The sequence below is a fragment of the Chiroxiphia lanceolata genome, chromosome 2 (assembly GCF_009829145.1).
Source record: "Chiroxiphia lanceolata isolate bChiLan1 chromosome 2, bChiLan1.pri, whole genome shotgun sequence".
Lineage (NCBI taxonomy): Eukaryota > Metazoa > Chordata > Aves > Passeriformes > Pipridae > Chiroxiphia > Chiroxiphia lanceolata.
In genome coordinates this window covers 29,473,812-29,487,648 of record NC_045638.1, presented here as the reverse complement: position 1 = coordinate 29,487,648, position 13,837 = coordinate 29,473,812, and the positions used below count along the sequence as shown (strand labels likewise).

At 37.3% G+C, this 13,837-nt stretch overlaps 1 long non-coding RNA gene across 1 annotated transcript in view; it reads left to right on the top strand.

The window, feature by feature from the left end:
* Positions 1-1,847: 1,847 nt before the first annotated feature.
* Positions 1,848-13,837, top strand: part of LOC116782041 — a 153,500-nt gene continuing 141,510 nt past the window's right edge. The window contains exon 1 of the long non-coding RNA XR_004355101.1: positions 1,848-2,004. This is a non-coding gene — a long non-coding RNA (uncharacterized LOC116782041). The remainder of the gene's footprint in view (positions 2,005-13,837) is intronic.

Here is a 13,837-nt window from a genome sequence, read left to right as displayed (position 1 = left end):
ATTTGCATATTCACGGATGCTTATTAGGTATAAAGTGAATGCCAGGTGCATTGAATTTTGGGAATACTAGCTTTGTATTTGGTCTTCTGTTTTTAAAGCAATCCAATCTTTCTTTTTTCCTAAAGTGGGAAGTTCTACAAGGAAAAAAAAGAAAGAAAAAGCAGCATTTATAAAAATAATAACACCCCAAAAAAAAATCAAATTAATTCAATACAGTTGAAGCTTCACTATAAGATATGCATCAGTATAAACATGATACAGCATGAGGCTAGGGACTATCTGAATATCTTGTTTGGAACAACAGTTAGGATGACTACAAATAAAAAACAGTTGTTCCAAGACATAAGGAAAACAAATGTTATATTTTTCACTGTGGTCTTTATGGATTTCTAGCTTTAAATAGCAATAGAAGAACTCATTATGAAGTTACCTTCCATAATGTCCAACACTTAATTTTAAAACACCAATATTCTCATGTATTTTGTTAAGGCAAGTCTCAAACTCAGCCTGCAAAGCACAGGAGATAGAATTACAAAATTTGCTCGACTCTTTCTCCTAGGAGTATCTGCACATGGCTGCATTGTTATCAGTGACTTCCGTCATTGCTGTGTGAAAGCACATTTTGTGAATGATTTGCGCTGTATCTCCTTATTGCTGCAAGTTTTTATCTATATTTTTTATTTGAGATCTTACATTTTTGCATTCTGAAAGATTTTGTGGTGTTGGCTTTCTGGGATTTTTTTCTTTCCCATTCTTTGGCTGTCCATATGCTATAGACATATAGAGCATGGTATTAGCACTGCTCGTTTCAGCACAGAAATATCTGTCAATTGAAAATGTGTATTGTTTGTGCTGCTTTTTGCTTGTCTTTTACAGTCTAAGAACCAAGTGTGTACATGTGCACAAACTACAGGCTTACATGCCCTGCACACAGATAAATATAAACACGTGCCCACACAGATGTGCACTTACAAAATTATTGGTATCACCTAGTTCCAAGTAGCTGGTGTAGCAAAATCAAGCCATGATAAGTGTTTTCTATGGATAATAATATGTATCTACAAACAGGCTCCCTTCTGCCCCCTTGTTTCACAGAATACTGTGCTCAACTTCCCTTTCCTGGATGTTGCACTGTGTTGATCACTGCCCTGCCTCTGCAAATCCTATTTGAAAATCTCATTTGCAGCATAACTGACAACAAAGGCATTACATGGTGTATGCCCTGCATATTCAGCAGACTATCCCTTGCCTTTGTAAGTTATTTCTAACTTCTAATGAAAATACTGTCTGATCAGTTGATGATATTTTTTATTTATTAATAGTCTGTAAAATTAACTGTGTCTAATCAAAGAATGTATCCTTTCTTAAAAGTGCAAGGTGGAATGCATTAGATCAGTGACACAAAAAACAGATATTTTTTACTGCAATAGGCCTTTCATTGGGTACTCTAAGAAACAGGACTTAAACAAAACACTAAATTGAAGACAATATTGAGGCGCAATCACACCCAGCCAGTGCAAGACACAGAAATTCTCTTTAGATATACATTTTCTCTGTGTTTGTTTCCAAACAGTAATTCTGCTCCATGTTTAAAAAAATAATAAGAAAAATTGATATTTCAGTCTCTCAGGGCAGCTTCTGAATAATTACATGCAAAATGATCTAATATATATTTATTGAAAATAACATTGCAGAGCACAAATGTGCATTTTTTTCAGGAAGGTCATTTTTTAAAACATCCATTGTAGCTGCTTCACTAACGTCCAGGGGTTTTTGCCATCCACACGGCACAGATTTTTTTGATTATGTAGATTCTTTTTTCCCCCTCTATTGCAGTTTCATATGCAAAGCATGCATCAGCCACATCCATGCTATCTCCTAAAGCAGTCATTCTGAAACCCAATCTGGGGATAGTGCAGACTAAATAAAATTTCATTTTGATTTGGCCTCCTGCTGAGAATGGGACTGCTTTGTTTCAGCCGACAGAACCAGCAAGCCAGAAAGGTATGTCCTGTTTTGCATGGCTGATAGTGTGACTTGAGGATCACAATCAGGCCGTTCATGCTCTCAGGGCTCGGCATCTCATCCACATCCTGTACCATCTTTCTCTTTTCTTTGCCATTTGCTTTCCTTCTGTGCCGCCTGCCGTCTACCTGCAGGGCAAAGCTATGGCAGACCCTCACACTATTGTTTACTTTGGCATATGTTTAATAGCTGCATGGCTGTTCCAGGGCAGGGTTTCTCTATTTTTTTCCCCTTCCCCCCCTGCCCCTTCCCCCTTCGCCTTTGTTTTTTCCCTTCCCTGTCCACATTCACTTTCCTTAATTTCTAGGTGTTGAATACACAAATACTGACTTAATGGAAAATTATGTGGGTATCGCTTGCAATGCTTCAGAGATTTTGCTAGGAGATCTGTAATGCAGAATTTTCTTGTGAATCTGAGGAAACATTAAACAGCTTTGAAGGACTTCAGTTTTCATAGCCCTTTAGAGCTGTTTAGGTAGAAAAGCAGTCACATGTTACAGTTAGAAGAGAAAAAAAATAAATAAACACACTTTTAGGAAGGAGTCTAGCTGCTTTGACATCTTCACATGCTTTATAGTTACAGCTGCAGTGTTTGGCATGGGAAATATCAGTAAATATTTCTTTCTCTAAATATTAGTGTTGATCTTAAAGCCAGTTTGCATTACAGGAGAGGGTGTACAGCATTCTCCTTGCTGCTGCTGTCCTATCTTTTGGAGGAGGTGTTGACAGTGGGGAATGACCTCACTTTTAGCCTCTGGAGCATCTTTTGTACAGGGCAGCAGGACCTCTGAAAGACTCCTTATGATGCAAACTTACTCCTTAAAAGTGTATTTATCTGAGAAAGCTGTGATATCCCTTGTCTGCGAATATTCTTTTAGGGAAAAAGAGCTTTTATATGAAATAAAGTTAGCATAAAATTTATCTCAGACAAAGAGCAAATTTTAATTTTGTTTGATGCATGTTTTAATATGGACAATGTCCTGTTTTCCCAGGAAGGTAAACTACAATTATAACTCCAAAGAAAAATTCAATTCTTAAAACAAAACAGAACACACAAATGAAAGTAGTACATTTTATAGAGCTCTGATGTCATATGGAAATGTATATTTTTATGGTGATTTATAAACACAAAATTATTACCATTGTGTGCAGCATGCCTTTGTGGTAGGTGATATTAGTAACAGCAGGTTATTCAGCAAAGTCTGATGGAATGTAGGTGGTCAATTATAACACTCTGCTCAATTTAGCAAGTTCCGTTCCCAGCTTTTATATATTACTTCAACTCCACAACTTTCATCAGTTTCTGACTCTCTGAGGTGACCAGGGGTGAAGGTCCTTGGCATAACCATGTAGATCTTTGCATAGCAGAGTTTTGTGACCTGAAAATTCACTTTCTCTCCATCTTCCTTAATTTAAAAAAAAAAGTTGTTTGGGGAGCGAAGGCTCATCCAACCAAAGTTTGGAGAAAAAGAGAGGTAAAAATAAGATGGCTCATTGCCCTCCCTATAAAGGAAGGTAGGCCAAATTTTAGTTTCACCTTGGTAAACTCCAGTAGGATTTCCTGCTCGTGGCAGGATCTAGTCTTGCATTTCTGTTATTCAAAGATATTTACAAAGTAAAATGTAGTTTAAGAACACTTTAAAGAAGCTATCTGTAATAATGTCACATTTTCTTTAAGAAATTTGAGGCAGTAAGAAAATTATAAAGAGGCTAAATTTATAAGAAACGAGAACTACAGCTTTTTAAAATGATACAGTGGGGAAAATTATCAGTTCTATGAGGTTTTGCTCAGTATCTCTAATCCTCCTGCTTCACCCCTTACGTATCATTAAGATGTTGTCCAAGTTACCAGCTCTGCAGTTTAAACAGAGTTTATAAAATTGAGTTCCAATTTTACATTTACCATCATTTCACTTAAACAATTAAACACTTGTTTTAAGAGAAACAAAACTGAGTATTTTGTGACAGTATATTTTGTTTATGTCTGAACTCAGTCTTGGCAAGTTTTTTGTTGCATAAAGAGTATTTTATATTAAGTCGATAGTTGCATTGAAAAAAATAGATTAAATAAATGGTGACACATATCACTTGGAAATACACCATATTTTTAATATGAAATACTCAAGGAAATTAACAGAAGTATTGTGCCTTTATTTACAGGGATGAACTATCTTTTAACAGAATAATGTTCATTATGGTAAGGTAAAATAATCTTGGCTCCAGAATGTGCTAACTGTTCTGGATACTTTTTTATTAATTACACAACTGTTGTATGTAACCAGGAATTACTGCAAACTTTATTCTAGTGCTCTTAGGAGATCAGAGTTCCTTTTTTAGATAGTTTTATTTGAGCTGTATCTTCGAGTCATATTCTGGATAAGTAAAAGAAGTGAGCGAGTTTTGGAAGTCAGTTTTGCATTTGACACTTCCACAGAAAGAAAACTATAAAAATATTAGTCCAAAGTCCAGAAACAAAGACTTCATTCTTTGATTGACTTATAAGGCTTTCCTCAGTGGACTTCTTAGTGTTCTTCCTTATTTATATTTGTGTATTTAAGAAATTAATCAGATCCAAAATTCTAACTCAGATACCTCCAGTACACTGTAACTGAAAACCAAAAAAAAAAAAAAAAAAAAGCAAATCAAAACCAAAACAAAAAAACAAACCAACCAACCAAAAATGCACAAAAAAAACTCCCAAGATACTTTGGCACGTAGCATATTTACTTATCTGTTTATGTTTTAATGCAAAAGATTTCATAATTCTCTATTCTTTCACTTTTTCCTCTCACTTTTTTTACTTTACCTGAATGAGGTGGTGTGATTGAGATAAGTCATATCCGTGCCCAGAATCCTATGGAGAAAACAGATCATCTCAAATGGAGAATATATAGCAAATTGGAAACTAGATAAGCACACTCAGGAGACAAGTATGTATGTATACCTGCATGTAAATTAGTCACATATTGCTACTATATATACGTATGCATGTATAAGTGTGTATGTACAGATCCAGAGAGAGAGAGAGACAGAGGACACAGACACCAGGGTCCCTATGGCCCACCAACATCACAAGAGCAGATGCTGCTACTGTGACCATATAGAAGACAAAAACCTGCATGATCAGTGCATTTCCTGATCTGTAACTATCTGAATTTCTCAGCAGCTACACAGCTGATTGTCTCCTGGAACAAATTCATGTTTGTCTGAAGTTAAAATCTGCTTAAAAACTTGCTGAGTTCAGAAGGATCCCAAACGCAAAGATTTGACTGCAGGATCAGGGCCTAAAGATTTGGCAGTATCCCTTTGGGTAAGCCATGACAAACTAGGTAACAAACCTATGGAAAAAGGTGTCAGAAATCTGTCATAACACTGGACTTGGAACTTACCATCAGAATTAATGGACAACTCATTCTCATTCAGCTCAAACTTCTCATGCTGATGTTCTTGCTTTATACACCTGATTTGACCAACACCAATAAAAAAGGTCTAAAAAGCTGGTAGAAGATACTATAAAATTAAGTATCAAAGAGCAATTGACTAGCAGCAGATACTATAAAATTATATATCAAAGGAAAGCAGTAACATCCTGTCAGCAAGTATGAGCACAGGAACCCATTGTGTTCACAGCCCTAAAGGGGTGAGGAGTAGAATTACTTTGGTTTGGGATATTTTTACCCAATCTCCTTAGAAATAAAAAAAGCAAAAAATCAAAATTAGATTTTTATTTAAGAGAAAAGTTAATCATAGGCTTACTGTTCAAGTTCACTGAAGCAACAGTATGCTATAAAAATCAATGCCATCACTTAACCCTTCATTTGATAATGTTTTAGGATTTCAGAAAGTTGCCTTTCTTGTTCACAAAAAAAAAACAAAGTAGGGGCTTTCTTAGCTTCAAGGAGATATTCTCTGCTGTAAGAAGGTATTCTTCCTATAATTATTGTTTTAAATAAAAATTTAATAGAACCATCTAAGTAGCTGATCAAATGTCTGAATGTAAACAGAAAACGAGCTTTGGACCAAAGCTAAAAAAGCAGAGACAACAAGCTAGCATTAACTTTGTTTAGGAGTAGAGGCAAAACCAAAGAGCTCAGCTCAGCAGCTACTAGGAAATCTAATATTTCCTGAGTAGGGAAAGAAGGCACTTCGGAAACTGTAGGGAAAAAAATGAACAGAAAATCATATTATTTGTATCACAGAATATTCTGAGTTAGAAGGGAGCCACAAGGATCATGAAGTCCAACTCTTAAATGAATGGCCCAGAACAGGGATTGAACCCACAAGGTTGGCATTATTAGCACCAGGCTCTAATCAACTGAGCTAATCTCAGGGTCTCTCTAATCATCCAGTGGGATTTCTGCCATAGGGTTGACTTTATCAGAAAAAAAGCTACACCCAGGAAAACTACTTCTGAGAAATACAGTTTGACAGATTCTCAAAAAACAGAAGAAGTCTGAAGTACTGGTAATGCACATCTTTAAAGATTTTCTAAAAAAAAAAGCATGTTGGCTTCCCACATAACAGGGAATGTAACTGTGTCAAGATCTTATTGATTATATGAAAAAACTCAGGCAACATGTATTAGTTAACTGTTTATCAGTCTTTTCTTATCAAAGGTTGAAAAACTATTTTTGTCTCTGAAATAAGGGATAGAGAGAAGAAATTACTAGTGAATGTCTAATGAGTCTTATATAACACAGAAATGGACTACAGATTAATAAAAGCATCCTCTCTCTCATTAAGTGTTCTTTACCCTATGGGGGTGGAGAAGGTTAGGTTATAACAGCATTATGTCCTCACAATAAAAATACATTTAATGTCCTGGCGTCTACTGCAATTGGTTATTCATTGCATACAATTTTCTTATTTGAAACCCTTTTCCTCTACCAGCTGTCTGACAAAGGCAAGAATGAAACATTCTGAAAATAAACTTTTGGAATAATTTACATTCAATAGGAAAATTCCACTAGTAAAATAGTGTGCATTAAATTTTTCCAGTGATGGACAAATCTCAGAAGATTCAGAGGACTGTTTCAAACAAGAATGACAATATCAGTGTTTGTCTACAGCATTTCAAAATTCTGTCTCTATCATCATTGTATCCAAGAACCTCCAAATAATAAGAATTTTTTGTTATTCTTTAATGACTTCTAGGTTTACTTCTGTCCCCTTAAGAGGTTCCTTTGCTTTACCAAGCAGAGTAATGTTTCCTCATTGGTGACAGGCTACATTTTGGAGGAAATTAATTCATTCTCCAATCCATGTTTCTTTCAGGAGTAACCCAGAAAATCTTGATGCAGAGAGCAGCTACAGGAACTCAGGAGGTACTGGGAAACATTTTCTTCCACAGGTTTTTTTGTTTGGTTGGTTTGGGTTTTTTTCTTTCTCTCTCCCCTGAATTAAAATTTTCCTAGATACGTGTATTGCTCTTACCTTTGTGGAGGTGATAAAAGGGGATTCTTGCACCTTAAAATTGGAACAAGATAAGTAGTGCCATAGGAAGATTTACAGCATCCTCACAACCTCTTCTTATTTCAAATAGGAAATCCAAAGTAAAGCAAAATAAGCAACTTCAAAAACCCTAAATAACAAACAAGCAAACAAAAACCAAGACCCAAAGGATATGGCTAAATAAGATCCACCACTATCTCAATTGTGTTTGCCATACTGTAAATGATAAATAGATTTTCATCTAATGGAACTGAAAATTTGGAACTACTTTTTAGCGGGTTGGTGGGGAGAAAAGGGATCTGATTTTTTGTGATTCTTCTCTCTCACTCTCTCTTTTTTTTTTTTCTTAAGAGATTCCATTAAGGTCCAAATTTGCACTTTAGGGTGGTAAGACAAAAAGACTAAAAGCTATCTTAGTAGGATAGCTAAAAGGTCAAAATAGATCTGGATGTTAGCAGGTTAACAATGATAACTCACCTTAAGGTCCCTAAAAATAGGAGTGAAAGGAGCACATCAGTACTGAAGAGCAAGGGGGCCAGAACAAAATTCTGAAGATCCCCATAATTAACTGGCAGAGGGTCAGATGAACACTTATTAAAATGCAACAAAGCACAATGGAGTGTCTCAAAGATGGAACTTCAGTCTTAGCTGCAAATTTCTTGGTTTTATCAGTTCTAGCCAGGCTTGCAATGTTATTTTAATAAGTACTTTTCTCTACATATTACCTTTGAGAATTTGGGGGGAATATTTATGTTAAAGGGTTAAGAGAGCAGTTTGTAGACAATTCAGGGAACAGGCCTTCTTAGAAAATATAGGAAGAATGACATTATGGTGATATTTTAAGATTATTTTGTATCCGATACTTGAGCGCTATGAGATAAATTCGTCAATTTACCTTCCAGTTTCAAAGGCGACAGTAAGTCTTCATTAAGAAATATTCTTCTCCCAGTGCGATATCCATACCATACTGTAATGCTTTTAAGTACTATATATTGTCAACTCCTCTTTTTTATGGTATGAGTATAATAATCTTTAGCTACCTCTCTCAAATAATTTCAATAAGGAAAAATATTTTGCTTCACAACTTACCCACATCAACTCTCACCCTACTCCAATCCAAAACCATATGTCCAGGCAGTAAATGTAGATCAACAATCTTGAGAAAGGTATTTTAAAGCTTTCTTGGCCATAAATATTACATGCTAGCACAAAGAGAAATCTGCGTTTTAAACCTTAAAATCCATCTAATTCCACTCAATTTTAACACCATTCTAATTTGGCTGATGTGTTTTCGTTTTGGGTTAGCATTGCTGGAATTGGTTGAATAAAGATAACTGAAAGTGGAGAGAGCTGTGGGGACCTCTGAGACATGGGAGATCTGAAGGGGTCAGGACAAAGGTAGGGAAAGAGGAGGATGAATACTTCCTCACCTTCAATAACAGAGGGAAAATTGCACCTAATTTCCTAACACTCAGACATATTGTATGTTATAGGTTTAATATATTGGGTGGAGTATAAGTCATGGTACATTCTTATACCAGGATTTACAAATGCTTTCTCGTATCATAATATGTTGGTAAAACAGGAGAACACTGAATAGCTGGTCTGACTGAAGTCCTCAAATACACTGTTTCACGGCAGTGTAAGTTTGTTAGTGTATTCAAGTCCAGTAAGGTTTCCTTCTTCCCAGGTGTATTTCGAAGTGCAGTACTGTTTAGTGTTCATATGTGGGAGGGGCTTTTTGGTTTCTTTCTTATTTTTCTTTAGTAAATAAGATTATGGCATCCTAGATTTTTTAATTCCTTCATAAATTATTTTAAGTTTTCTTTGCATATGTGCATACCCCCACACACATGTTTACCACTTGGAGGACAAGTTGGATAAAGCAGAAGTGTAATATCACACCTCCGCTCTCCCAGATGAAGGACTGGCCGTCAGCAGATACCCAAAGTGCTATGTACTCCCTGGAACATAAAGAACAAAATGCTTTATAGGTAACTGTCAATAATCCAGCCTCAAAATCTCGTTGCTGGGTGACTCCTTGTAGTCATGGTTCAAGCAGCAGCGTTGTGGTGCACTGACAAACAGGACTCTAGTCTTCCAAAACCCTGCCCTTCCAATACGTTATGTCAAAAAGCATTCAAGTAAACCCTGCCCCCAAATATGCAACCACAGCCCATGATAAATGCAGTGTGGGGTTTTCTAGTGGGAAAATCAGGGGTTATAGGTTGTTTAGAACTGATTTTTGCTTCAGTGAAAGAGGAAACAGACCAGGAGAATAGGAGGAAATGAGAGAAACAGTCATGAGAAAGCTCCCAAGACAAAGCAGAGACAAAAGTCCTTGGGATACAGAATTGATTATGTGGGTTAAAAAGGAAGAAAGCTAGTGAAGGGAAACTTTTTGCTCCAATTTCTCATATGATCAAGGGGACAAAATTTTGTGGAGTCTTTGCACCAGCTTTGCACCAAGGGTTATATTACCTTCTTTCCAGCCACTGCCTAAGGGCTGCAGTTCTACCAAACACGAGTATTTGAGGATCCAGTTGAACCAGAGCTTTGTAAACACCTGTCTGAATTTCACCTCTTCTCTATATCACTCATGCATTTTCTGTGGGTCCTTCTCATCTTCGTTTGACATACTCTAAGAAGTGTGCAATAAAGAAGCAAGATGAAAGAGACGAGTCCTTGTGTGGTTCTGCTAAGAGCATGGGTGTGGTTACAGCATTGGGCCCATGGAAACAACACTGAGTCCTGGTGTGGTTCTGCTAAGAGCATGGGTGTGGTTACAGCAGTGGGCCCATGGAAACAACACTCGTTACTTCATGTGGATAGATCAGATCTCATGTCAGTTTGTTCTCTGAGATTCCAAAAGCACATCAGAAAGCAAGATGCTCTTAACACGGAGGGGTTCCTGAATTTATTATTGCAATAAATGCACCTTCCTAATCAAGATTCTGGAAAGGCTGTCAGTTTTGTGTGCAGCCCTAGTGTAGGACTTGCTGCCTTGAGTAGAGATGCAGATTTCCCATATCTTCGTAGTTCCTCTGAGTCTCTAGTTGTATTCCACCTTCAGGTGAGACAATAGGAACATCCCTTATGATACTATCATCAAATTACTTGCTCTCTCCTAATCCTCTACAGGCCCTCACCAGTCTCTCAACTCTAGATTTATTTATACACGTTAGTTTTCACTGATGCTACGCTACATTTTTGCTTAGGTTTTCTTTCCACAGTGGGCAAGGCTACCTTTGGTAGTTCTGTGAACAGCCATTATCCATTTAAAAAAATCAAATTCAGTACTACCACAGACCTGCAAAAAACCCTGCTGTGTCTTATTTTCCTGTTCTAAGCAAATCTCATGGACACTAATCATTTACTCAGTATTTCCAGGCATTCACGATTCAGTCAGAGCAAAGAGCTACTGTCCAGAAATCCTAGATAAATAACCACTACCCATGGAGAGCTTATCTGTATAGCACATGAGCTGTAGACCCAGTGATCCTAGACCCACTGGTTACACCATACACAGATCACATACCCCCAAAAGTCATGGTAGCCTGACTTCTCTGATCTCCCAGACAAACCACAATTTTCCTATGAGGAGCAGGTGACTCTTAATTGAAACTGTTCTTCTAGCCTAGGCTTATTCATGGAAAGAGAGAAACTAAAATATGTGAGCCATGCCATGTGGCAGGTGCAAGGCACTAAAGCTAAGTAGAAATCCTGGCTGAGTACGAGTCTTCCATAAGGCATGCTTTCCCTGCAAAGTCCCTTTCTCTTGGCCATTTTCCAGCCCTGTAGTCTCTGCTTCACTCTGAAGAAGAATTCAAAGTGCTATTTGTCTTTCAAGCCAGAGAGTAGACTTCAGTGCAGACTCTCAATAACTCGTCTGTCATAGCACAACAGAACCCTTCTTCTGAGGGTTCAAGTTCCTTCCTGTACTCCTGGAGTACGAGTTCACCAGCATTACAACCCATCTACCACCTATTCAGTGTGTGGTAAGCTACTTCCCAGTAGATACTTGTAAGCAGGAGAACAATCCTGGAAAAGTCATCCTGTAGGCTTGGCTACTTCACAGAAGGAAATTTCCAGGGAGAATTAATGTTGTAGACCTCTTCCTGCCAATAGAGCAGGATTCCTTTAGCAATAGGTTGTCACCTTCCCACACTGAAAGGAAGGTGAATATTTTGGAAGATCCATTAAGCTTGCTTTTCATTAATGGCTTCTACACATTAAGCAGCAGGTCTCTGTAGCTCTCACACAAACAAACCATTTCTCACTATCCGTACGTATTACACAGTACAACTTAGAAACACAGGAAACAGAACTCTCTCCATCAGTTAGTCCATATAAATGGCAGAACCTTGAATGTGCCTGAAAGATATCTGCATGATTTGTTCTTGAAATCGCCCAGCAGTGGAGATCCCACATTCTCCTCAGGTGAGCTGAGTGTTCTTCTCCAATGCTTAACTTTCCTTAACGTTACAATTTTTTTCTTAATGTCTAACCCAAATCCCTCTTGCTGTGACTCAAAGCTATTATTTCTTGTCCTATCCACATTGGGCTTGTCATACAGATTATTCTCTTTCTCTTACATATCTCTCAGCTGCTATCATTTCTCTCTCAGACTTCTCTCAGACTCTCTCTCAGACTTTTAGACAGAATAACTATGATACTCTCAACTTTCATTCACAGATCTTGTTTTCTGATCATTCTCATTCTCTCTGGACCTCTGCTCTCCAAATAGTCCACATCTGTTTTTAAGGACAGTGGTCAAAAGTAGGCATAGTACATCACTGGTAGTGTCACTGGTTACAAGCAGAACTCAGATCATGGTTTTGTTCTTTCTTCCCTAATAAAAGGGTCTTTTCTTTGGTTTAATCCACAGTGCATCTGCTCTTCTGGCTGTAAATGGTTGCCACGTAATAGAAGTTATATTTTTTACATACTGTTTAGGCCATTAAGGAATGGCTTTTTAGCATTTTTAGCATTTTAAATGCTCTCCAAGCAGTTCTTGCAGAACTTTGTAATCATTAGCATTTGCAACACGAATGTAAGGAATAGAAATATTATTGCCATCATTTTGCCAGTGAAGAGGCTGCAGGTCTGCAAAATGTGCTTTGCAAAGGCATGTTTTTTCTTGTGCCTTGTGAGAAGAAAAAGCATTACTGGATTGTACAGGATTTTGCAGTGCGTTAGAATTCTCCTTCCACAAAACATGATTATTCAATGAGTGTGTTCATAGTGCAGATTTCCAAGCCAAATCTCTCTTCTTAAGGGCTCTCAAAGGTGCTTAACTGTAAGCTCATATGATTAATATTTTGTTCATTTCTGCATTTTCCATTTAAGTACCTAAGTTTTGGTCTTTCGTGTGCTCCAGAGCACTTTGCCAAATTCTTTTATCCCTCTTGGGACAGTTGGTCAAGGAGGAAGACAGGATAATAGCTGGAGGAGATAGAACCAGAAAAGAACCTGAGGGAGAGGCTTCAACTCCGAGCAGAGATAAGCAGAGGCATCCATCTCTAGATTCTACCCCTATCTAGAACACGGAACTTTCCAAGTTTTCTTGATTTACAGTATCTCTCTAATATCAGCAAACACTTGAAACCCAATTAAGTATGTGTCTTGCTTCCCTCTTGTAGCTGATCCACCAAAAAAAACTGACAATCTGCTGTTGCTGCTAGGTTCTTAATAGTTCAAGAGATCTCCATTCTGCAGCAGAGGTTTCCAGCCTCTAAAGGACACAAGTACAAATCAGGATGGTTCTGTCTAACCTCATTTGTGCCATGCCTATTTTCTTTTTTTCTTTTTCTTTATCTTAATTTAGACCTCTTGCTTTTATGCATTATATGCATAGATGTGCATTGTAAAATGTGATATGACATCAATTTCCAGCACTGCTAGGGTTTTTGCACATGATGCAAGCTGGTGCTCCAGTGGCATGTTCTCATGTGACATAAATTGAAATCACAGTGGGTCATAACGCAGCACAACAGGTGCACCAAAATGGTTTTAAATGGTTTCTATTCTTTTTTTTCTTTTTCTTTCTTTTTTTAATCAAATCAGAATCAAGAACAATGGCAGCCATTAAATTAGTTCTGCAGAGCAGCTGGAAAGAGAGGATCAGGGAAAGGATGTTTTTTGCTATTTGCAATGGGGATGCAAATGCAGTTGTACAGTGTAAACCACACATTATATTTTTTTTCTTTCATGTGCTGTGATAAAAGTAGTTTTCTTACCAGTATAACATGTTTCATTAATACAATGTTTAAATAATTAAATACAGCAACTCTGGAGGCGATGGCTAAGATAAAAGTTTGTAGGCAATCCATTATTGTGATCAGACAGTACTTCTTAAAAC